The sequence below is a fragment of the Polypterus senegalus genome, chromosome 12, assembly GCF_016835505.1.
Source record: "Polypterus senegalus isolate Bchr_013 chromosome 12, ASM1683550v1, whole genome shotgun sequence".
NCBI lineage: Eukaryota > Metazoa > Chordata > Cladistia > Polypteriformes > Polypteridae > Polypterus > Polypterus senegalus.
The window spans coordinates 120,420,257-120,447,734 of record NC_053165.1 but is presented as its reverse complement, the minus strand read 5'-3'; the positions used below and the strand labels follow the sequence as shown (position 1 = coordinate 120,447,734).

General features: G+C 39.3%; 1 protein-coding gene across 1 annotated transcript in view; it reads right to left on the bottom strand.

The window, feature by feature from the left end:
- fkbp16 (FKBP prolyl isomerase 16) overlaps positions 1–27,478 on the bottom strand; it is a 149,380-nt gene that overhangs the window by 117,452 nt on the left and 4,450 nt on the right. The window lies entirely within an intron of this gene.

The window sequence follows — 27,478 nt, the reverse complement described above, 5'->3', positions numbered from 1 at the left end:
TAGCATAAAGTCAATGAAACTTATGGGATATTAATCTGGTCAGTTAAGTAGCAGAGGGGGTTGTTAATCAGTTTCAGCTGCTGTGGTGTTAATGAAATTAACAATAGATGCACTAGAGGGGCAACAATGAGATGACCCCCAAAACAGGAATGGTTTAACAGGTGGAGGCCACTGACATTTTTCCCTCCTCATCTTTTCTGACTGTTTCTTCACTAGTTTTGCATTTGGCTGCAGTCAGTGTCACTACTGGTAGCATGAGGCGATACCTGGACCCTACAGAGGTTGCACAGGTAGTCCAACTTCTCCAGGATGGCACATCAATACGTGTCATTGCCAGAAGGTTTGCTGTGTCTCCCTGCACAGTCTCAAGTGCATGGAGGAGATTCTAGGAGACAAGCATTTACTCTAGGAGAGCTGGAGAGGGCCATAGAAGGTCTATAACCCATCAACAGGACCAGTATCTGCTCCTTTGGGCAAGGAGGAACAGGATGAGCACTGACAGAGCCCTACAAAATGACCTCCAGCAGGCCACTGGTGTGAATGTCTCTGACCAAACAACCAGAAAGACTTCATGAGGGTGACCCAAGGGCCCCATGTCCTCTAATGGGCCCTGAGCTCACTGCCCAGCAGCATGCAGCTCGATTGGCATTCGCCATAGAATACCAGAATTGGCAGATGTACCACTGGTGCCCTGTGCTTTTTACAGATGAGAGCAGGTTCACCCTGAGCATGTGACAGAAGTGAAAGGGTCTGGAGAAGCCATGGAAAACATTATGCTGCCTGTAGCATCATTCAGCATGAGCAGTTTGGTGGTGGGTTAATGATTGTCTGGGGAGGCATATCCATGGAGGGTCACACAGACCGCTACAGGCTTGACAAAGGCACCTTGGCTGCCATTAGGTATCAGGATGAAATCCTTGGACCCATTGTCAGACCCTATGCTTGTACGGCACCTGGTGCACGACAATTCCTGGCCTCATGTGGTGAGAGTATGCAGGCAGTTCCTGGAGGATGAAGGAATTGATACCATTGACTGGCCACCACACTTTCCTGACCTAAATCCAATAGAACACCTCTGGGACATTATGTTTTGGTCCATCCTATGCCACCAGGTTGCACCTCAGACTGTCTAGGAGCTGTGTGATGCCCTGGTCCAGATCTGGGAGGAGATCCCCCACAACATCATCTGTCATCTCATTAGAAGCATGCACCGATGTTGTCAGGCATGTATACAAGAACACAGGGGCCATACAAAGTGCTGCATACAATTCTGAGTTGCTGCAATTAAATTTTGGCAAAATGGACTAGCCTGCCACATAATTTTTTCACTCTGATTTTTGGGGTGTCTTTGAATTCAGGGCTCTGTAGGTTGATCATTTTCATTTCCATCAAACGATGTGGCATCCTTTCGTTCCTAACATATTACCCAGTCTATATCAGTATAGATATCCAGGAGGATTTCTTTTTCCCATTGAGATCTGATGTTTTCAAAGTGTTCCTTTAATTTTTTGAGCAGTTTATATATATATATATATATATGATAGCAACACTCATCACTCATAACAGTGACAAAACAATTACATTGTCAATCATGTTACGTTATTTTCAAAATGTTTCCTTTTCTTTTTCATTGCTTCTTTAACACACTACTTCTCCGCTGCGAAGCGCAGGTATTTTGCTATATATACTGTATATATATGTATGTGTGTATATATAACATATATATATGTATATATATATAACTGTGTATATATATGTGTATATATGTATATACTGTATATATATGTCTATATTTGTATATGTGTATATGTATATATGTATTATATATATATATGATGTGTATATATATGTTTATATATGTGTTTGTCTGTGTTTATATATATATATATATATATATATATATATATATATATGCCAGCAACACTCATGACAATGACAAAACAATTACATTGTCAATCATGTTACGTTATTATTAAAATGTTTCCTTTTCTTTTTACTTCTCGCTGCAAGCTGGTATTTATATATGTGTTTGTCTGTGTGTGTATATATATATATATATATATATATATATATATATATATATATATATATATATATATATATATATATATATATATATATATATATATATATATATATATATATATATAGATAGATAGATAGATATGACAACAACACTCATATCAATGACAAAACAATTACATTAACAATCAAGTTACGTTATTTTTAAAATTTTTCCTTTTCTTTTTCATAACTTCTTTAACACAGTACTTCTCTGCTGTAAAGCGCGAGTATTCTGCTAGTAATAATAATAATCCTTATATATAATTTGATACTATCCATATGTATGGTGTTCGCATCAATACCCTGTATGTACGTCAATACCTCGACTCAGTACAAGTTAGAACCATGCAATGGGACTCTGCCTCTGTAGTTAGAACATAACGTGGCAAACGCGGACGCAGCATTGCATGATTGGCTAAGAATGTTCGAATGCTTCAGTGACGCCGCTGGATGGCCGAGTATAATAAGTCAGCATTGGTTTGAGCAGATAACAGTAAATTTGGTTGGTTTTTGGAAAGTTGGTTTGGTGGGGCATACTTTCCAGGACTAACATCGTTGACTGACTTAAACCCTTCAACAGCTCCGTAACTGTAAGTAATTTAGAACGTATCGCCATTTGCTTGGTACGTCGAAATCTATCTTTGGGCAGTTCGGTTTTGGCATCCGTCCTTCTGACATCTGTTGGCAAACTGAGTAATGAGTAGGTATTAACTACAATCATTGTTTAAATTTTAGCCAATCTCAGATCTAAAATGACCACGCCAACATAATTATTACTCCAACTCTGATTAGAGTTGTAAAATATGGTTTGTTTTGAAAATTTGTTTGCCAGAAAAAATCAAATGAGGTGCACCAAAGAACTGCGTTCACATTTCGCAGCCCCGCTTAAACAGGAAGCTCTTCATTACATAGTCTGAAAACGGCACAAATCAGTGCCATGATAACAAAATCATTTCACGGACTGAAAAAAACAAATAATTCTTTGCAGAGAAAGTATGGATTTCACAAACGTAGAATTTGTAGCCGAATTCGATCGTCTCCCAGTCGCTATACATTTTATTTATATAGCGCCTTTCCCATTCTCAAGACACTTCACAGAATTTAAGAAAGAACGGCAGGGTATACAGTATATAGCATTGTACAAACCAGATAAATAAATAAAGAAGGCTAAGACAGTAAATTCAGAGAAAAAGCCTAACAGACAACATAATTGATGGTATAGCACACATATATACAGGTTACATGAGCATCTTGACATAGAGGTAAACCGAGACAAGGGTAGTAAAGTCAAGTAGAGCTAAAAGCCTTCCTGAACAGAAAACAGAGTTTTGAGTTTATTTTAAAAGAATTCATGGAGTCAGCTGACCTTTCGGTAGGTCATTCCAGAGTCTGAAAGCAGGATTTAAGTAGTGTGCTGGGGATGTGGTCCAGTATATAAGTAGTCAACCTTATCTTATAAAGTAGGTTATTAACAAACGCAGATGTGATTGGTGAGAACTTAGAGAAGGAGCTGGATGTAGTGGGAAAACAGGGAGAGATATAAACAGATGATGTATTTATTGAATTATTTAAATCTTTAATTTTGTTATGGAAAAAGTGGAGGAATTCCTCACAGACTTCAGTAGAATAGGTAGTTGGGCCAGATCCGGGTTTGATTAGTTTACTAACTACAGAAAACAAAACCCTTGGGTTATCGTGGCCACTTTCGATTATTCTGCCATAACGGGTGTTCTTGGCAGCAGTTAGTGCTTCTCTGTAAGATCTTTGGTGGTCAGAGAAAGCCTGGATGTGCACAGTGAGGCCAGTCATACGTGACATTCTCTCAAGGTGTCATCCTGCTGCTTTCATAGATCGCAATTCTGAATTATATCAAGGAGTTGAACGCTTAAAGGAAACCTCCTTATGTTTTAAATGAGCTGTTTTATCTAATGCTGAATGAAGGGCTGAGTCATAGTGGTCAACAAGACTATGTAGTGTTGATGGAATAGGTGCAGACAGTAAAAGATCAGAAATGGATCCAGAAAGGATAGAGGGACAGATATTTTTAAGGTTTCTGTAAGAAATTTGTCATTTATAGGTAAGAGGAGGGAGAGATAATGAGATAGTGAAAAGTACTGCTTTATGGTCAGAGAGTCCCAAATCAGTGTTGTAAATGTTGGTAGCAGATAGTCAACTTCCACGCACTTCCGCTACATAAATCCTGGTCAGTGTGAAATGTAACACTCGTATAAACAACAAAAGTTCGAATTCAGAAAGTCGCACAGTGCCTGAAATAAAAAAGAAGTTGTCAGATATCAAAGTCGTTGTGAATAGGAGAGTCATAGTCCACCATCTCAGTGTCATATGGAAGCTTACTCTATGTGTGTGAATCACTATGTGCTTCTTAAATGGGCTTTTTCTTACGCCCACAGGACACAGAATAAATTACATTCATGATACTGCAGCTCTCTGAACAATTTAAATACTAAGATGTATGTTTGATGTCATTTTCATGATGAAATGAATTAAAGCATGTATTAAACATGGTAACACAGTGGCACAGTGATAGTGACGAGCTGGGGCCCCTTTCAGAGACTGTTCCTGCCTCCCGCAAGATGCTTGTTGCTCCATCTGCGACTCTTGATGAAATAATTTATTGCATCAGTACTGTCTCTTTCAAACGTACTAACCCACAATTCCTGTCCTTCCTTTTCTTTCTCGAAGTGACCAATCGCTACACAATCAGCTCTTTAAAAAAAGTCAAGCCATCTGTAAGCTTAGAATTCCAATTCTTCAAAACTTTTAAGGAACATTGAAATATCTTCACAGTAAATGTTTAATTATTCCATCCAACTATGCATCCATGGCCGTGCAAGTCCCAGCAAGCATACAACGCAAGGCAGGAACAATCCCTGCAAAGCCAATTGATCGCTAGCGCTGTCTGCTGTGTCCATACATTTAATAAATAACAGTATACATTATTTCAAAGAAGTTAAAATGTATCTGTATAATGTAATATATATAGTTTATTGCATTTCATCTTAAAAATGATATCAAGAGCTCCAAGCAGAAATCTAAATTGACTTAGAAGCCAGTCGTCATCATCTGTAAATACGCGCTCTCTTCTGTTGAATTGAATTGAATTCCTTTATTATTATTGTATGGTACAATGAGATTCAATATACAAATCCTCCATAAACTTATTTTCCTATAAAATGTTAAAATAATAACAATAATACGATAAAAAACAATGAAAAATATACACTATGAAAGCATAAGTGGCTCAGGTTGCTTATTACAACTGTAATACAAATTTACAGTGAGGTAACAGTTCTACTGGGAGAACCTGATGGACTGATTGAGTGCATTTAGAGCTCTTGGGATGAAACTGTTTGTGAACCGTGAGGTTCGTGCAGGAAAGGCTCTGAAGCATTTGTCAAATGGGAGACATTAAAATAGACTCTGCCCATGGTTGAGGCAGTATGTGCTAGATGCTGTACACTGATAATTCTCTCTGCTCTTGACACAATCTGTCGCAGAGCTTTCCGATCAGCTGCTGTATAGCTGTGATTCCACACTCAGATACAATGGGCTAAAATACTCTGAGTGGTGCACGGAAAGCAGCTATATTCCGTGCATCATTATTGCAAGATGATTACAATTACTGTAGATACCTTAAACTAAAAAATGATATATGGTTGATTTCAGTGTATTTGATAAAGCCGCGTCAAAGAATATGAATCTATACTAATAAAAGGCAAAGCCCTCACTCACTCACTCACTCACTCACTCACTCATCACTAATTCTCCAACTTCCCGTGTGGGTGGAAGGCTGAAATTTGGCAGGTTCATTCCTTACAGCTTCCTTACAAAAGTTGGGCAGGTTTTATATCGAAATTCTACGCGTAATGGTCATAACTGGAAGCAGTTTTCTCCATTTACTGTAATGGAGATGAGCTTCAACACCGTGGGCGGAGTTTCGTGTGACATCATCACGCCTCCCACGTAATCACGCAGTACATAGAAAACCAGGAAGACCTAAAAAAAGCGCTGAAGAAAACATGCATTATATAATTGAGAAGGCAGCGAAACAATAAGAAGCGAGCGAGTGACATATACAACCATATTCATGACTTCTGCTACTTCGGAAACAAAGCACGATGTAAACCTACACTTTAAATTAAGTTCATAGACAGGCTGCCGCTGGCGTTTGTAATTTACTGCCTGCCCATATAAGGCCGTCCGTCAGCGGAAATCCAATAGCAAACTCCCACTAAATATTCACGGGTTAAGGACTGTGCTTATGCAGAGGAAGATGAGATGGTCAGGGTGGTGTTTGGTACAAACTCAGCGAAACTGCGAGAGAAAGTTTTAAGTGCCAGGACTAAGGTAACATTAAATACAGCCATGGACATAGCACGAGATGGCACCAGCACAGCTGGGAAACTTCGATGCATGTACACCGAGGCTCACGGAACTGACGCAGTGCACAGATAAAAGCAACAGTTCCAAAGAGCTGAACAAAACCGAATTACACAATTGAAAAGGCAGCAAAAAATATGAAGCGTTTGATACATACAAGCATATTCATAAATCCAAAACAAAGCACACGTTGGAAAAAGTCAATGTCCGCTAAAGGAAGACAGTGTAAAAAACCGTGCATGCAGTGTGTCAGGTCTCAGATAAAGAAGAAGACGAGCTGTTTATTGATGCAGTAAGAAACGAATCGATGAATGAAACCTGTCATCTTTACAACGATTGACAAACACGGAATGTAACTTGAACACAACACATCCTACAAATACGAACCTGATTGAAAGAAATAATGATAATCAAATCCTTGATGACAGCAACACTCAGTAACACTCACAAAACAAATACTGTATATTGACAGTCATGTTACGTTATTTTTAAAATGTTCCCTTTTCTTTTTCATAGCTTTTTTAACACACTACTTCTCCGCTGCGATACGCAGGTATATATATATATATATGTATATATATAACCCGATCTACATACTCGAATAATGGATACTTTATTCGCCATCAATGATTGTTTTGGTAAAGCCATACTCAGTGTATTCATTAGATGAACGGTAAAAAAGTAAGAGCGAGGGAAGGATGACTTATTGAGGCATGCAGGCTGTAGTGCGCGTCAACTCTATCTGAATTGCGCGATCACATTTGAAAAAATATATCTTTTCAAGTTCTATTTAGTCCATATGTGTCAAACTCAAGGGCGCGGGCACATCCGCCCGGCGTGTAATTATATCCGGCCCGAGATCATTTTATATACTGTATTATTGTTATTAAAGCCCGGGTATATGAAGCGCTGGTAACACAATAAACTACAGATCCCATAATGCAGCGCTTCAGCTGCCTTGCCGAACACTTACCGAGTTAATCAAGTTATTGCGAAGCTAGCTCACACGATGCTGAAGAGAAAAGTTGATTCTGAAAATAGAGCCTTTAAAAACCGATGGGAGGCTGAGTATATGTTTACTAAACCCGTGTGTCTCATTTGTGGAGCTAATGTGGCTGTAATTACAGAATTTAATCTAAGACGGCACTATGAGACAAAACATCAGGTTAACCTGAATGCAATGCAGAAGATACAGAAAGCAGCATAATTAAATAAGAATCTGACACTTCAGCGGACGTTTTAACCCGTGCACAATCACAAAGTGATTTCAAGTGAAGCTGCTTTTATGGGAGACACAAATGCACCAGTGCACCTTGCCCACTTTCCCTGTTGCCAAGTAATGTTAAACCAAGTCGTCACTACGGTGTTCCCAAATACGCACTTTGCTGATAAACTGAGCGCACTGAGTTTGCACGGCGCTTTGGTGACTTTGAAGAACAAAAAAAGTCCGTCTACATGCGGCTCGAACCTTGTGCATGTTTGGTAGCACATATCTGTGTGAGAAGCTCTTCTCAGTGATAAAGACTAACAAAACAGCACACAGGAGTCGCCTCACTGATGAGCACCTGCAATCCATCCTGAGAATCTCCACAACACAGAACCTCACACCAAACATAAACGAACCTGTGGCCAAAAAAAGATGCCAGGCGTCCAGCTCTAAAATGACATATGAGCAAAGACAACTGAATGATTTGATTTGTTATTGCTGAAAGAACACATTTCATTTATATTTCTAGGTTTTGTTATGCAGCATGTTCATATTTGAATTTGTATCATTTTGACAGGATATATTTTTATGGAGAGCAAAATCTTTTGGGATATTTAAAATCTAAGTTTATTTTTATATAAAATTACATAAGAGTAAAGAAATGTGAATGTTTGTTCTTTTAACGTTTACTTTATTTCTAACTTGTATAATTTAGACAGGATATATTTTTATGGAGAGCAAAATATTATAAGTTGTTTAAGGTTTGAGTTGATTTATTCACGAATAATATTCCTGTCTGTTTTTACCATTCCTACCAAACATATTTCTGTCGACTAAATAAAAATTCCTTCTATTTAAAATTTAAATAGAACTTGAACAAATACGATAGTTCATAATATCCACGCAGACTTGCACGTAAGAGCGGGAGTTATCCGTTTTAACAAGCAGCGTATTGCACTGATACGAAATAGCTGTGTGTGTATATATGTAGATATGTATGTATATGTATATATATGTTTATATATGTGTGTGTGTATGTATATATATATATGTATTTGTGTGTATATATGTGTGTGTATGTATGTATGTGTGTATGTATTTATGTGTGTGTGTATATGTATGTGTATATATGTAGATATATATGTGTATATGTATAGATATGTATATATGTATATGTTTATGTGTGTGTGTGTAAATATATATATATATATATGACAACAACACTCATCACTCACAACAGTGACAAAACAATTACATTGACAATCATGTTACGTTATTTTCAAAATGTTTCCTTTTCTTTTCATTGCTTCTTTAACACACTACTTCTCCGCTGCGAAGCGCGGGTATTTTGCTAGTCATATAAATAAAGGGAAACCACACAGGAACAGTAGCACTGCTTTGACGCTGTTTTCAAAACTGAGCCGAAAACGTAGGTACGCCATGGTTTGCCCTGGCATGACTTTATGCCAAGTTTAGTTTTTATACATCACCGTGTGAGCATGGAAATGGGCATATGTAACATTTTTGTGCGTATGCACCGTTTATACATGAGGCCCCAGAAGAGCTTACTCGTGTGCAAGCCTGACTTTATCGTAGCGGAAAGTAACTGCTATGTATTCTGACACCAAGAAGATAACAGAGAATTTTTAATAAAGACCCGAGAAGAGTTGTGAGCCAAAAAGACATGCAAAGATTGTTTTTAATCAAAACTTTAAATCATTGTGGACAATTCCAGGAATGCTATCTTAAAGAAACACATACCAACTTTTTGTTATTGTTATTTATTCACAAATTTGAATCAATAGGAATTCTTCATTGTGACTTTTATAACCCTGATACAGTCACTACTAAGTTGTTACCTTAGGAATGCAGTGATAATCGTTCCACAAAATGGAGGCCACAAAATGGCGGGGGAGACTAATCCTATCCTGGCAAAATCAGTATACTTTAGTTCAGCTGTATAAAATGCACAATGTTTGTTCAATGTTTGTTTTGGTCTCATTTTAAAATCTAATATTTCACAAAAAATTAAGAGAAATCTGATATGTCAAAAAACACCACAGTTGCTATTGAGGCAGTGCCAGGTCATGTATAAAGCTAAGTATTGTTAAAGTGGTAATCCAGGCAGATTAAAGGAATAGTTTATATAATCATTTCACAATTGTTTTCTTACTTTATGAAATGACTGTTGAAGAGACAGCTGGTGAACTTATTTTCAACTATTTTAGAGAGCTGATGTGACACCATTACAATGGATACATATGGTTCCAAGCTTTCTTGATTTTTATACTGTAGAATGGTGAAAGCTGTAAATGGTGTATCTCCCTTTTACCTTACAGGACTAACTAATACCTTTACTCGAGCACTTTTACAGGAATCAAAAGATCCATCCATGCACAATCTAACCTGATATATCCTAACTACAGGGTTATGGGGGTCTGCTGGAGCCAATCCCAGCCAACACAGGGCACAAGGCAGGAAACAAACCTCAGGTAGGGCGCCAGCCCACTGCAGGGCGCGCACACACACACCCACAAACCAAGCACACACTAGGGACAATTTAGAATTGCCATTGCACCTAACCTGCATGTCATTGGACTGTAAGAGGAAACCCACGCAGACACGGGGAGAACATGCAAACTCCACACAGGGAGGACCCGGGAAGTGAACCCGGGTCCCCTAACTGCGAGGCAGCAGCGCGACCCACTGTGCCAGTGTGCCGACCAGAATCAAAAGATGCATGCTAATATTAAATCTGAAAGATTAACTAAGATAGTATAGTATAGGTCTCTGGCCCTTTAGTTTTTGGAGTGTAAACTGTTGAATTATCTACCCACCAATGTGAGAGAGACCTTGTCAGTCTCGGTATTTAAATCAAGGCTGAAATCTCATTCTTTTCCTCCCATGTACTCTTGTATGTACATTGCTTTTTAGTAATCACGGCAGTCATTTTGTTTCTGTTATTTTCTCATCTTATTTTTCCTATCTGAAGCATCATGGAGTGGATGTGTCACCATCATTGATAATCCCATTATTAGACCTTTTGTGCTATTCTAAATGATTTGGCTCATGACAGGTTACACCCTGAATGGATCATAAGATATACTTATGCACATCCCCTCATTCCCCCTCACTCCCTCGCATTGGTCCACATTGGAATTGCTAGTTAGCCTAACAAACACTTATTTTTGATGTAGCAGACAAACTGTAGTATTTGAAGAAAACTGCATGTGAGTTTAAGAATAATGTGGAAACTGCACACAGATAGCAATGAGACTAGGATCTCCATTCAACCTCCTGTTGCAATGATGTAGTGGTGCTAACCACCATTCCACTTTACATTAATTGCACAAATTTCCACAATTAAAGTACATATGTTGCTAATTTGTTCTTATTTTGAATTGCATGTATGTATTAGTAATATATTATGTTGGTAATATTGCACTTTTTTTACTTACATGTAAACAGAAGTTCGGTGATGGGATTAAAAATTCACTATTGAGTTAAGATCAGATTCTGATTCTAAAATGTCAAGAAAACTTTAATATAGCATGTCTGTGAAAAATATAAATTGATTTTCACATCTTAAAATTACACTTTTAGTTGGAAAATTATGCATTTTTTGTATTGTGTAGGTGCTCTTCGATGACTACCATCTAGCAAAGACAGAGCATTTTAGAGAATAAGTAGTTTCTGAGATATCCGCCCTGAATGCTAACACCTAAATACAACTATAAAAATTGACTTATAAACGAGTTGCATCGTGTTTGTCTTGTTACAGGGTGCAGGTCTATTGCTTTTTAGTCCAACATTTAACTCCATATTCTTCAAAAATAGTGTAACTTACAGTATGTCCAATGTAGGAGGAGCACGAGTGAACCCAGCCAGGATGGAAGATGGCTCATTACCCAAATGGGAGACCAGTACAAAGACACACACAGTTTGGCCAGTGGAACATCAAAATGAATTTGTTCCTGGCCAGAATGTCTTATGAGATGGGCTGAGGAGAATCAAGAATTGGGATTGGTTCCATCCCCCATACACAGGGTGGCAGTGGCCCTCATACGGTAACCCAGGACACTCAGAGGAGTGTTTGGGAATTGAATGTTTGGAAGGGCAACCCTGTCGGGGTCACTGGGTGCAGTTAGAGGGTGCTGTCGGGGAGGATCTTTTAACTTTCTGTATGGCTTGGAAGTGCTTCCAGGAAAACACTCTGTGACACTGGAAGCATTTCCAGGTCCAACTTAAAAGGAGCCAGCTGCCACAAATCATTGAATCACGGTCGGGAGACAGGCGGTAACACTAATCAGGAGGTATTAAGGAGGAGGAATTGTAAGTATAATGTTATTTTTTGGAGGCATAAATACCTTTTATTTCATTCTAAAAATGTCTGGTGCTTATCCACCCCCATGGGCTGTATAAATTGTTAACTTTAAATAAGGTTTCTTCTTACTGCTCTTTTTAAACATGGGATCAGGCCTATTGATTTGCAAAATATTTCAATGAGCAGTTTTTGAAATATATTCTTCATTTAAATTTACTGTACGTGTACACACACACACACGGGGGAACACACAAGTGTGCACATGCACGCACATACACACTCAAAGAAATTTATAGGTGAAGATAGCTGACAGTGTGTTTGCCCTGCTTGAGCAAATGCTTGATGTTGAAGAGAAAGTAATGGACATGCATACACAAACACACACATGCCTCAAACTATAAAGGTCGATGTGCACAGAGACATTAAACTACCTTGTACCAATCCTTCTATGGAGCTTGTTTACTTTATATGACTCAACGTTTTCTAGTTTAAAATTAAATGTTTTTTAAGTTGTTCACTTGATTCAGCCTCCTGTTCAATTTACTTTGTATTTTGTCACACACGTGCAATTGGGAGGCAACTAGATGGCCTAAATAATAGTAGTACCAGCCTAGGGGGTGGCGAGTTGCACTAACTTTCTCTCTCTGTCCTCTGCAGACTATCTCTGGGAAATCCCACTAGGTTTTGGAGCTATTGATGATGTCACTTCCAGTACTGCTACTATGAATGATGTCACTTCTGGTTCTGGTCCAGATGAAGTTACTTCCTGTCACGGCCTTTACAGTCGCCATCTTATCAAACCAAAAGCAGTTTTGTTTGGGACTTCAACCTGAACACAACTCATCAATATTAACCTTTTGCAGCCAGGGCACAATATATGGGTGGCTACCCCAAACCTTTTTTGATGTACCCGTGTCTTTCTTATTACAGTGGCGTAGTCAGCAGGATGCAATCCCAAAAGAAACTGGGACAGGACCTGAAGGATAACAAGGTGGGAGAGTACTGGAGACGAGTTTTCTGTGTGGGGGGAAAACTCCCATTAGAAATGTCTGGGCTAGTAAAAAAACAAAGGGAGTATCTGGGAGAGACACACAGGAGTAGGCTAGTTCCTATGGGAAAAGCAAAAGGGGCTTATTCTGTTCTCTTGGAGGAGAGAGCTGTCCCTCCACTAGAATTAAGACCATAGATAAATGTGGGGCATCCACAGAGCATCAGGTGAAAAAAATAAAAAACTGGACATTCGACCCAGAATGGCCGACCCAGAAGCAAGCCTTTGCTCTCTGGAAAAAGGTGGCACTTTTGCTAAGGCCCCTTGATTGCACCCCCATCCAGATTGTGCAGCAGGTCATCTACTTCTTTTGCCCACAAACATTCCTGAGCATTTCACCAAGCCAGTCTGAGGAGACTTTCAGAACATGGATGAGTTGATCAAGCTCACCGAAACATCTAGGACAGCCTCACAATCTGGGAGAGCAGAATGGTCCTATAGCAGATGCTATGGGGATTATGTTCCACAAAATCTGCCTCTCACTTACAAACCAGAGCCTGTTCCAAGGTCCTCAGGCCCGTGGGCAGGCAACCCACTCGGGAATGAAGAAGAATGCAGCTGGAGAAGAAAGAGGGTTGTGTGCACCCCTGACGATGTCACATATGGGAGCAGTGTTTCTTAATGGATTCAAGGTTAAAGCCTTTTTCGATTCCTGCAGCAACATTTCTATTGTTGATCACCAATATGTACTACTGTTGCAATGGGTAAAAGTAAAGACCAGTATTACTTTTATACACGGAGAAATCCGACAATATAAAACCAACCTAGGTTTCATCAGCCATGGAGGATCGCTAAAGAAATTCCCCATAGTGGTCCTCCCGAATCCACCTTTTCTTGTGATTCTGGGGCGGGACTGGTATAACAATAAATGCTGTATACTATTGACTACTTCCAAACATAACTTAGGTCTGGTTATAGAAGGGAATGACCCATCTCCAGAAACATCATCTCCCAGTGCCTTGACAAACTGGGAAGAATCCCCGCCCCTTGAGGTCAGACCGGACCTTCTGCGAGATTCAGTTTCAATTTAAGGAAACTCTGGCTTCTTTCAAAAGAGAGCAGTGGAATGACGACTCCCTGAAATTTGCTAAAAATGCAGTTGTACTAGTCAATGGCCATCACACTCTTCAGCCCATGCCACAAGGACCTCACTTTGTAATTGAGAATGATCTGTTGTATCGGGTAGCAGAGCATAAAGGAGAGGTCTGGAAGCTGTTGTTAATACCATGAATCTGTGAATTGGCACACGGCCACCTCCTAGGAGGCCATTTGGGCACCGAAAAAACATTAGAGCTCTGATCTTATTAACTGGGAATTAATGAGGAGGTTTGCCATTTTTGTGTCTCTAGCCCAGAGTGTCAATTATGGCAAATTCCTAAAAGGGACCAAGCTCCTCTTGTTCCCAGTCCCTTGATTGATGCCTCCTTTGTAAGGACTGGGGTCTATATAGTAAGACTCCAAGAGCCCTCAGCCCAAGGACACAATATATATTAGTTCTCGTGGATTATGCGACCTGATACCCAGAGGCTGTTCCTTTGCATTCAGCCACATCGAAGATTATTGCAGGGGAACTTGTAGGGGTCTTTGCATGAGACTGCATCCCTAAGGAGATCCTTACTGATCAATGGACACCTTTCACCTCAGAGACGTTCAAGGAGACGGCTAAGTTACTTAAAATAAAACACTTAAAGATCACAGTTTATCATTCTCAAACCAACGGACTAGTCGAGAGGTTTAAACAGACTCTCAAACAAATGCTTCACAAGGTGGTCAGCAGGGACGAGAGGAACTAGGATCAGCTCCTCCCCCTTGTGCTCTTTGCCTATCAGTAAGTTCCACAAGCCTCTACAGGGTTTTCACCTTTCAAATTATTTTATGGACGGCAGCCTCAGGGAATACTAGATATTTTAAAAGAAGGTTGGGAAGGAGAGGCTCTTCCGTCTACCAATATATTAGAATATATTGCGTTGTTATGCGATCGATTTGGAAAAATTCAACCTATTTTAAAAACTCACATAGAAGAGGCACAAGCAGCAGAGGCCCACCATTATGAACGTGGTATGACTCTCTAAGAATTCCATCTGGGGTATTGTGTCATGGTTTTGGTTCCCAACTCCCATTTCAAGTTGTTAGCCCATTGACAAGGTCCCTATGAAGTTAAGGAGAGGAAAGGACTTGTCGATTGTTTGATGAAACAACCCAATCGTTGACTGGGTGAATGGGTATATCATGTAAACTTGCTGAAGCCGTGGAAGGAAAGGGATCCCGATCCCTCCTATGCTCAGCTCCGCTCCGCTCTTTGCTCAGAAAAATATCCTTAACTTTTGTACTGAATTAAATTCAAGACAGAGACGGGAGCTCGAAGCAGCTATCCTGTCTGTCCCAGAAGTAGTGAACGAAAAGTCAGGAAGGACCTCTCTGATTGTGCATGACATTGTGACAGAGCCTGGGATTATTGTTCGAGAGCGCCCCTATTGTCTTCCCGAGGCAAAGAAAGCAGAGGTGGAGCTTGAAATGAAGCGCATGCTGGAACTAGGAGTTATTGAGGAAAGTAATAGTCCCTGATTCCAGTCTGATGGTCTTGGTTAGTAAGCCTAACGGGAGTTGGAGGTTTTGCAATGACTTCCATCGGCTTAATCAAGTCTCCCAATTTGATGCTTATCCAGTGCCTTGAGTGGACGACCTCCTCAAGAGGCTTGGGTAGGCAAAGTATTTGACCACCCTTGACATGACGAAGGGGTACTGGCATTTTCCAATAATGGACTCCGCTAAGATTAAGACTGTTTTCAACACCACTAGTGGACACTGGCAATATTGTGTCCTTCCATTTGGGTTACATGGGGCTCCTGTGACTTTCCAGTGTCTGGTGGATAAAGTGCTCCAGCCTCATAACATGTATAGTGCTGCCTACTTGGATGACTTTGTCATTTATTCCAGCACATGGAAGTTATTTAACAAAGAAGAGGGCCCCTAACATTGTGGTGTGGACTGATAATATGGACGCTGCATTTAGTGACTTAAAACAGGCCCTTACATCAGCACCAGTGTTGAAAGCACCTAACTTTTTGCTTCCTTTCATTTTCCAGACAGATGCTTCGGGCAAAGGCCTGGGTGCCATGCTGAGCCATAGCATCGATGGTGTTGAACACCCCGTTATGTATCTGAGCCAGAAGCTGTTGAATCGGGAGACCAGGTAGAAAGGGAGGTCCTTGCGATTAAATGATTGAGGTACTACCTCTTGGGCCGTGAGATCACTCTTGTTAGGGATTATGCACTCCTACAGTGGATGGACGTACATACGGAGTCAAATTCGCAGGTCACCAGGGGCCTCATGAATAACACAATCTGTAGAATTCACACTAAAACATGGCGTAAGGACAAAAGTGGAAATGTGCGTACGCACAAAAAAATCAAAATGCATAAATCTTTGCGTTTGCCAACTTCCACGTTCTTCCGTTCCATAAATCCTGGTCAGCATGAAAAGTAACGCACATGCACACACCTGCTGCACCACCCAAACTCCTCCCAGAATTATGCCTCTTTGAATATGCAAATCAATATAAATAGCCCTTAAACTCAGCGTTCTGTGAAAAGGCAATGGCAAAAGCACGGGGAAAATAGAAGAATTTCAGTGAATACCAAATGGAGGCAAGGAAAAACAGACTATTTTTTGGTTTAAACAGTGGTATAAACAACAAAAGGAAGTTGATTAAAGTGACATAGAGTGTCAGAGAAACACGAAAGCTCAAGTTCACAAAGTTGCACAGTGCCCGAAATAAAAAAAAAAGTTGTTAGATATCAAAGTCGCCGTGAAAAAGTGAGTCGCAGTCCACCGCCTGAGTGTCATATGAAAGATTATTAGGAAACAGAGAAAAGAAAAAAATAGGGACACAGTGAGAATAAAGCTCAAAATGTCAGCTTTAATCTCGAAGTTTCCACTTTAATCAAATAGTTTATTTTGTCATAAAAGCAGAACATCATAAACTTCATCTTTAAATTGTTTACTAGTTTCTCAAATACCATCGTAACTAAAGTAGCAGATTAAATGCTTTGTCTTGTATGTGTTCTTCTATGTGCTTTATGTGCGTGAATCACTATGTGCTTCTTAAATGGGCTTTCTCTTCCTTTGACTGGACACAGAATCCATTACATTCATGATATTACAGCTCTCTGAATAATTAAAATACTGAGATGCATTCTTGATATCATTTTCATGATGATAGTGTTAAAGCATGTTATTAAACATGGGAACACAGTGGCACAGTGATACTGACGAGCTGGCACCCTGTCCACAGACTGCCTCACGCAAAATGCTTGCTGTGCCGTGCGCAACCTTCGATGAAATAATTTCTTGCAGCAATACTGTCTCTTTCAAACGTATTACCTCCAATTCCTGTCCTTACTTTTCTTTCTCCAAATAACCAATCACCACACAATCAGTTCTGTAATAGATGTTAAGCCATCTGTAAGCTTAGACCACCGATTCTTAAAAACTTTAAAGGAAGATTGAAATATCTTCATAGTTCATGCTTAATTATTCCATCCATCTATCCTTGCAGTGCCACACCAGCCACAGCAAGAATAAAGCACGAAGCAGAAACAATCCCTGAACTAGCTAGCGCTGCAACACCGTGTCCTCACATGTTTAATTATTAACAACTAGCAAAATACCCGCGCTTCTCAGCGGAGAAGCATTGTGTTAAAGAAGTTATGAAAAAGAAAAGGAAACATTTTAAAAATAACGTAACATGGTTGTCAATGTAATTGTTTTGTCACTGTTATGAGTGTTGCTGTCATATATATATATATATATATACACACACATATATACACACACACACACACATGCAGACATACACACATATAAACATATATACATATACATATATACATATAAACATATCTACATATACACATATCTACACATACACATATCTATATATATATATACATACATACATACATACAGTTAAATATAAATATATATATACACACATACATACATATATACATACATACACACACACATATACATATATACATACATACATATATATATATATATATATATATATATATATATATATATATATAGTAAAATACCCGTGCTCAGAAATGAGAAGTAGTGTGTTAAAGAAGTAATGAAAAAGAAAAGGAAACATTTTGAAAATAACGCAGCATGATTGTCAATGTAATTGTTTGTCACTGTTGTGAGTGATGAGTGTCACTATATATACACACACACACACATATATATGGGGTGCCAAACAGGCAAATACATTGATTTTCTGAATATATAAAGTCAAAACTTGAATATATAAAGTCAGCGTCGGTATATATAAAGTCAAAACTTGAATATATAAAGTCAGCGTCGGTATATATAAAGTCAGCGCTGGAATATATAAAGTCAAAGCTTGAATATATAAAGTCAGCGCTGGAATATATAAAGTCAGCGCTGAAATATATAAAGTCAAAACTTGAATATACAAAGTCAGCGCTGGAATATCCATCCATTTGTATGGATATATATGGAATATATAAAGTCAAAACTTGAATATATAAAGTCAGCGTCGGAATATATAAAGTCAGCGCTGGAATATATAAAGTCAAAGCTTGAATATGTAAAGTCAGCGCTGGAATATATAAAGTCAGCGCTGAAATATATAAAGTCAAAACTTGAATATACAAAGTCAGCGCTGGAATATCCATCCATTTGTATGGATATATATGGAATATATAAAGTCAAAACTTGAATATATAAAGTCAGCGTCGGAATATATAAAGTCAGCGCTGGAATATATAAAGTCAAAGCTTGAATATGTAAAGTCAGCGCTGGAATATATAAAGTCAGCGCTGAAATATATAAAGTCAAAACTTGAATATACAAAGTCAGCGCTGGAATATCCATCCATTTCCCAACCCATTAAATCTGACCACAGGGTCACGGGGGTCTGCTGGAGCCAATCCCACCCCACACTGGGCGCAAGGCAGTAACCAATCCTGGGCAGGGCACATGCATCATTTTCAAAACATTAACCGAACAGTGTTTTTTTAATTTATTTTTCTGAATATGTATTTGTTAACTTATTTCAGTTTTTTTAGTTTACTAAAAATGTGCCTGAGTCGTTTCAATCAATATTTTTTGACTTTGACTTTATATATTCAGGAATGAGTTTATATACTCCGATGTTGACTTTATATAATCAGGAATGACTTTATAAATTCCGACGCTGACTTTATATATTCAGGTTTTGACTTTATATATTCCAGCTGACTTTATATATTCCGACGCTGACTTTATATATTCAAGTTTTGACTTTATATATTCAGAAACAAGTTTGACTTTATATATAGGCTACCGATGCTGACTTTATATATTCCAGCACTGACTTTATATATTCAAGTTTTGACTTTATATATTCAGAAAAAAGTTTTGACTTTATATATTCAGAAATGACTTTATATATTCAAGTTTTGACTTTATATATTCTGACGCCGACTTTATATATTCAGAAAATCAATGTATTTCCCTGTTTGGCACCCCATACATATAAACATATATATATATACTGCTCAAAAGAATTAAAGGAACACTTTTTAATCAGAGTATAGCATAAAGTCAATGAAACTTATGGGATATTAATCTGGTCAGTTAAGTAGCAGAGGGGGTTGTTAATCAGTTTCAGCTGCTGTGGTGTTAATGAAATTAACAACAGATGCACTAGATGGGGCAACAATGAGATGACCCCCAAAACAGGAATGGTTTAACAGGTGGAGGCCACTGACATTTTTCCCTCCTCATCTTTTCTGACTGTTTCTTCACTAGTTTTGCATTTGGCTACAGTCAGTGTCACTACTGGTAGCATGAGGCAATACCTGGACCCTACAGAGGTTGCACAGGTAGTCCAACTTCTCCAGGATGGCACATCAATGCGTGTCATTGCCAGAAGGTTTGCTGTGTCTCCCTGCACATTCTCAAGGGCATGGAGGAGATTCTAGGAGACAAGCAGTTACTCTAGGAGAGCTGGAGAGGGCCATAGAAGGTCCATAACTCATCAGCAGGACCAGTATCTGCTCCTTTGGGCAAGGAGGAGAAGGATGAGCACTGCCAGAGCCCTACAAAATGACCTCCAGCAGGCCACTGGTGTGAATGTCTCTGACCAAACAACCAGAAAGACTTCATGAGGGTGACCCAAGGGCCCCATGTCCTCTAATGGGCCCTGAGCTCACTGCCCAGCAGCATGCAGCTCGATTGGCATTCGCCACAGAATACCAGAATTGGCAGATGCACCACTGGTGCCCTGTGCTTTTTACAGATCGTCGCCCCTGGCATCCTTGACAGTATATATATATGTGTGTGTGTATGTATGTATCTATATATATAATTCAGTAAGGCAAGACAACCATGAAAAGCACGCTGGAAGGGGCGTGGATTCACTAAGCCTCCGACAAGTGAGACACCTATGGCGCACACAGGAAGGAGCCACGCCCACCAACTCCAAGACCATTGGATACGACGACAACTCGCAGGGCCACGCCCACCAACTTGGATGCAACGACACAGAAAAAATGGTGTCATTTATGTTTGTCTGTCGTAGAGGCCACATGCAGTGCAGGTCAGGTTAATGTCATGTACCTCCGAGCTACGTTGACTGTTCATAGAGGCATGTTTCTCGCGGAGGTGAATCGCCATATGCAGCGTGTGAAACGGTTTATGAGGGGTATCCCATGGGATCCTTAAAACAATCCTTTAAAACTGAGGTTAAAGCACAATGAAGGAATCAGTCTTTAAAAACCAATAAGCCCTGTGCCTCTGTTTCATTACTGTCTCACCTGCTTCACCAATGCAGGCCCTGCAACAGTCGAGACGCTCTGTCAGCCTGACCGGTTCACACAGAGGCAGCGCAAGAGAAAGCCGCGCCAGAGACAGACAGGGGCACACACACAGGCAGCTGGTGGGCGGCTCTCCGTGAGTTTCTCTTGCGAGTGGACACATAACCAGGCAGTGTGTATGCTTCGAGAACGAGGCTGGACGCGGCTTGTGACCGGGCACGTGAACAGGCAGTGTGTATGCTTCGAGTGCGAGGGTGGACGCGACAGGACCATCTAGGAAAAATCATGTCGCGGATGTGATTCGCTGTACGCAGTGTGTAAAACAGTTTGTTTGTCGCAGATCTGAATCGCTGTATGCGGCGTGTAGAACAGTTTGTGAGGGGTGTCCCTGTGTCTTTCCAGAAGTGTTCAACCATCAATAAATAATTATGCGGCGTTTGTTATGCCGGTTCACTATTGTGTTGTATTTTGCTCTCCAGAGTTCCATCTTTTCATTCACTTACTGTTGTATTCTCACACTAACCTGTTTTAGACAACCGTGTCTTTCCAGAAGTGTTTACCATTCAATAAATAATTATGCATGAGATTGAGCGTGTGTCTAGGCGTGGGTAAGCCGTTGAACCCCATTCGGGCTGCAAACCGTGGAATTGCCACTCATACGCTCCCACTGTTTTCGTCCCTACCCTTTGTACACACCCTCCCACACGTTGACTGTTAATAGAGGCATGTTTCTCGCGGAGGTGAATCGCCATATGCAGCGTGTAAAACTGTTTGCGAGGGGTATCCCATGGGATCATTAAAACATTCCTTTACAACTGAGGTTAAAACACAATGAAGTGAGCAGTCTTTAAAAAATGAGTTAGCAAAGTGTTGTACACGCTACATACAGCAATTCGCATCCGCGACAAACATGCGTCTTCTTAGATGCTCCTGCACTTTGTACACACCCCCCTCCCACCTCGCTACGCCACACGGATGATTGTGTGTTGGTTCGTTCCGTGCATTGTTACAATGTTGCTTTTCTTGCTGATTTATTACATTACCGATTTTGCAAATGTTAAATTTTCTCCCTGTGCTTAAAAATGATTAAAAAACCGGCCTGATTATGCGGCGTATGGTTGGCTAGTGTGTATATATATATGTATGTGTATGTGTGTATATATGTTGATATGTGTATATATATGTATATATATGTAGATGTGTATATGTATATATATATATAGATATGTGTATGTGTAGATATGTGCATATGTAGATATGTTTATATGTATATATGTATACTGTATGTATATATGTTTATATGTGTATGTGCCTGTGTGTGTGTATATATATATATATGTGACAGCAACACTCATAACAGTGACAAAACAATTACATTGACAATCATGTTAAGTTATTTTTAAAATGTTTCCTTTTCTTTTTCATAACTTCTTAACATTCTTCTCCCTATGTGCTGGTATTTTTTAGTATACACATATATATACATATCTACATATATATATATACACACATACATACATATCCACATATATACAGTATATATATATATATATATATATATATATATATATATATATATATATACTGTATACAGTATATAGCAAAATCCCGGTGCTTCAGGTATAAGAACTGCTTTTAAATTTTTATTAAGAAAAAAAGAAAACCTTTTTAAACTGAGGGAAAATATACCAATAACTATCGGTTAAGGATCTCTTTGTATACCACATTGTCAGTTCAGCAGTCCGGTTGTAATATGACCAAGCTGTGCACTGAGATTACTTTTGAGAATGCAACGTATAGTTTTGTCCAGGAGGAAAGCAATGTTGCCTCAAATCAATGGCAACCTTTTGCAGGGTGTGTCCCTGAGACTTATTAATTGTCGTCGCGAAGCAGAGCCTTACTGGAAATTTGAGACATTTCAATTGAAATGAAAGATCAGAGGGTATAACGGTGATGCGAGGAATACATTCAGAGTGTGGCGCTCTGCTGTTTTTTTGTGTAGCTGCCTTCACACAGCTTCTCCGCTGCTTTATAAACGAACGCCATATAAGGCCATCGTTTCTCCTTGCTTCGCAGTTCTGTACTGTTTTATTGTTCGTTTATTACGATTCTTATAGTTATTGTGTAGCTATTCGAGACTTACTTTACTGTTCAGGTACCCATTTCCTTTATTTAATCCGCGGCTTGTACGTTATTTTTTGTTCGTTTATTACGATTATAGATATTTATTGATTCCCTTCTTTAGCTGACTGCCTGCTCATATAAGACGCTCCGCTGGTTTTTTGTGAAACAGCCTTTACACAGCTTCTCTGCTGTTTTATAAACGAACGACATATAAAGCCATCACCTTGTCAATTGTGTAATGCGTTTTTTGAACAGGTTTGATGCATGGAAGTGATCACTCGTACTGCGTTCAGTCAGTTCACGTGAGCTGCTCTCTTGTGTGATGTTGTGATGTCCACAGCTTTATTTAATGTTAGCTAAGACCCGGCACTTAAAAGTTTCTCGCTACAATATATGGGTGGCTACCTCAAACCTTTATTGATGTAGATAGATAGATAGATAGATAGATAGATAGATAGATAGATAGATAGATAGATAGATAGATAGATAGATAGATAGATAGATACTTCATTAATCCCCAAGGGGAAATTCACAATGTACCCGTTTCTTTCTTATTACAATTTATTTGTGTACAAAATAAATATTGTATAAGTTAATGTACTAGATAGTACATTGTTGTACAGTACAATTGGAGCCACCTCTTCCTATAGGCAGAACATATAAGTGTGTGTAACCCACAATCAGAGAACCGATGTGGGGTTGGACCTGTTGGGGGTTTGCAGATGCCAGTGATAGAGGAAATCCACTGGAAAGCCACTTGGATTGCACATTTTTGTCACTTGCTTTACTTGACTTGACTCAGATAACTCCTGCCACAACCCTAACCATAATCATAGTGTAACTGGGTGTTTTGTGTAACATCACTGATGCATAATTCAAAGCAACAACCATCTGAAAGGAGCAGAGGGTTGGAGGTCTGCAGCTTGACTCTGTTGGTGTTATTGCTGTTTCATGAATCATCAAGTTAGCGTCATTGACGGGCTAAATTTGTCCAAATTCCAATAGCTAAAGTTACATCAATTGCCACTACACTAAAACTAGTGGTTTGCTGGAGTAGTTCTGTCATCGAGTGTTTAACAGGTATTATCTGATGTTACTGTACCCAAATGACACATGGTTGTAGATTATTTATTACAGCCATATAAGCCCCAGGACATGTACACACTGAGAAAGGCTACTAACCTTATTTGGCATATGAAGTGCTTCGACTGTTGTTGCGTTCAGGAGATTCCACTTAGGGCTCCAGATTGACAATTGGCTGTATTGTAAAAACACTCCATTGAGTGGTGTGAAAGATTCAGCCCGGACACAGACAGACATGGACTCTGATTGTCTCAAAACACACAGGTTTATTGCACAATTCTTCACCTGCACAACACACAGTGCACAAACCACCATTAATAATGCTCACAGTCCTTTCTTCTCTATTGCTGCCTCTACTCCACTCCTCACAATCTCCATCCTCTTGCACCCGACTCCGGCTCCTCGAATGGAGTGAGGTGGCCCCTTTTATGTTGCACCTGGATGTGCTCCAGGTGCACCCCTATGAACCTCCCACAGCATTTCCTGGTGTGGCGGAAGTGCTGGCATCCAGGGCTCCGGGATCATCCAGGTGCCCCCTGGCATTGGCCATGGACACCAACAGGGTTGAGCTTCCAAGCTCTCCATCTGTGACCCTGATGTAATCCAGGGGCGGCTGCCCTCTTGCGCCCCATGTAAGTCCTTCACTTCTCCAGGTGTCCCGGTGGGGCAAGGTCCCTGGTAGTCTGACACAGTGGTTTTCCTGTGGTGTCACTAAAGTGGAATTTACTTGGAAGTACTGAATGAACCATCCATACTGATTTTTTTTATTATTAGTCTATTATATCTGTACTCTGTGTATGCTAAATTTGACTCTTTGTTTGGCACTAAATGAATTTAACTCAATTGAAAATATTAATTTATCTTACTTTATTTTTTTCTTTCACTCTTAGAAGATCTTTCAACTGCTGCTATAAGACTAAAGTTACTATGGGAGGCTCCACATTGCACACACAGAAGTGCACCTTTGCACTAGGTGGAATTCTCCTTTATGGCTCATTGCGTTGAGGTGGCAGCTTCTTTATAACAACACATCAAATTCATGAGCAGAAACACTAATAAAGGCTAAAGGGTATTTGGAAATTAATATATACTCACTTTATTAAATGAGGTCCATAGTGCTTGTTGTTGTACTTGTGAAAGCTGCCAGCTGACGTCATCCCACATAATGTTTTTGTAAAGCTGCTTTTGTGGAAAGAGAGGTCTTCTCTGTCTTGGAAGAAGGTGCTGCAGTGGCTAGTTCTGCAGCCTTACATATCCAAAATCCTTCAATTAAATCCTGCACCCAATTGCTGTCTCTTTGGGGTTTTCCTCCACATCCTTAAGATGTGGTTGTAGGTACAGTATATTGGGAACTCTAAGATGACCTCACTGTGACTGACAAAGCAGTTGTATGTGCCCTGGACTGCCTCCTGTCCTGTGCCCTGTGATGTTATAAATGTGACTTTGAATTCATTTTTTTTTTTTTTCTGTCCACCCTGGCCATCGGACCTTACTTATTCTATGTTAATTAATGTTGACTTATGTTTATTTTTTATTGTGTCTTCTATTTTTCTATTCATTTTGTAAAGCACTTTGAGCTACATTTTTTTGTATGAATATGTGCTATATAAATAAATGTTGATTGATTGATTGATTGATTTAATCCAGCCAGCCAAAGTTAACACAACACTACAAATGCAGCACATCTATGTTACCACCTCCAGTCAAATATGGCATCTATATGAACATAAATGATACGGTTACCAAAATCACGAATAGTGCCAAGATGACATCTATAGTGGATGTTCTCTACTGTTGGATACTGCACATTGTGGGATATTGTATCTTTGTACAGTACATGGGTTTTGCTTTGTAGCCTCTGACACCCTGATTGGCCCGGTTCCAGGCCAAGCAATCATTTCAAAATCTTTCACTACATCATACAGGTGAAGTATGCCACACACCAGTACAAACAATACCTCGTTTGCAAGTGATGGGTGTCAACTTCACATTCCTAGTAATCAAACTGTTACAATATTTACAGTTGACTTGTAATCTGTTGTGGTATTTCATAAATTGTCACAAAAATATTTGAAAAATCATAGTAACTATTCTGTATAAGAAATACGCAAGTGTTACGCAGCAATCAAAAAGTCCTAACGCATAGATTTCAGCCACTGCAATGAACCCTATCGATCAAGCAAATGTGAGCTACAGGCTGAAAACTGCAAACAGCGTTACACCACTCTTCTAATCTTTCAAGTGCTCTTGAATAATACCACACAAAAAACACCAAATATCTATAAATGAAACATCAGTACTTACAGTAGATTCTCCTGATCAAAACAAGTACATTATTGTTCGATGCATCAATTATGAGATATCCTCTAAATAAGAGGAGTCACAACGCAAACTTTGGGAAATAGCACCTCACATTTCCAGGTCATTAACTCTGACTCAACAACAACAACAACAACATTTATTTATATAGCACATTTTCATACAAAAAGTAGCTCAAAGTGCTTTACATAATGAAGAAAAATGAAAGACAAAATAAGAAATTAAAATAAGACAAATAAGAAATTAAAATAAGACACAAAACACAAGACACTCAAAAGGTCACACACTCACAAACCTCATACCATTGGATGGCAGCAACTGTGATGTTTCCAACGATATTTAAATGTCCATATATGGACATAATCAGACACCGCTGAGGGCATGCGTAATGAAAAATTATGGTATTCGAAGCAGGAGCAAACAATGTTAATAGTTTCATGTAAATGTGTAAGTGAGGTTGGAGGTACTTGGGTGTTAAGAGAGCATTATTGGGTGGGCGTCAGAGTTTTTACATGATTCACAGTTTTATGTGCAATAAAATTGTTCTGAACCTGGATCCCCATTTGGAAAGGCTTTGGATAGGGGATGGGGACCCATGGTGCCAAATGCTGTAACTATTTATTTCTCTGTGTTATCAACATGAAACTTTAAACACACACAGTTGACATCTCTGGGGACACCTCCGAGGTGAACAAAACTGCCCTGACCTGAGGTATACTGTATCAGAAAACTAAAATTTGACAGTATTACTGTGGACATGTATTTTTTTCTTAGTTTAGCAGCAGTTTCTAAGTAAAGGGATGTTTTCATTTGAAGAAAACACAGATTCTATTACATGTGAGAAGTTATCTGTCAGGTTTTAGTGAAAACTTGACTGTCCTATCTTTATTTTTTGAATAATAAGACTTTATTTTGGGATATCCCTCCTCAAGTGGAGATTGCTGAAAAATGCCCTCAGGGAAGCTGTAATTCTTTTCAGTTAGGGTACCACTTATAGTTGCTGTTGTCACTAGTGTCACACACGTGTGCCTGGGAGGCAAGCACAGGGCTTGCCAATTTTGTAATTCCACCTTGA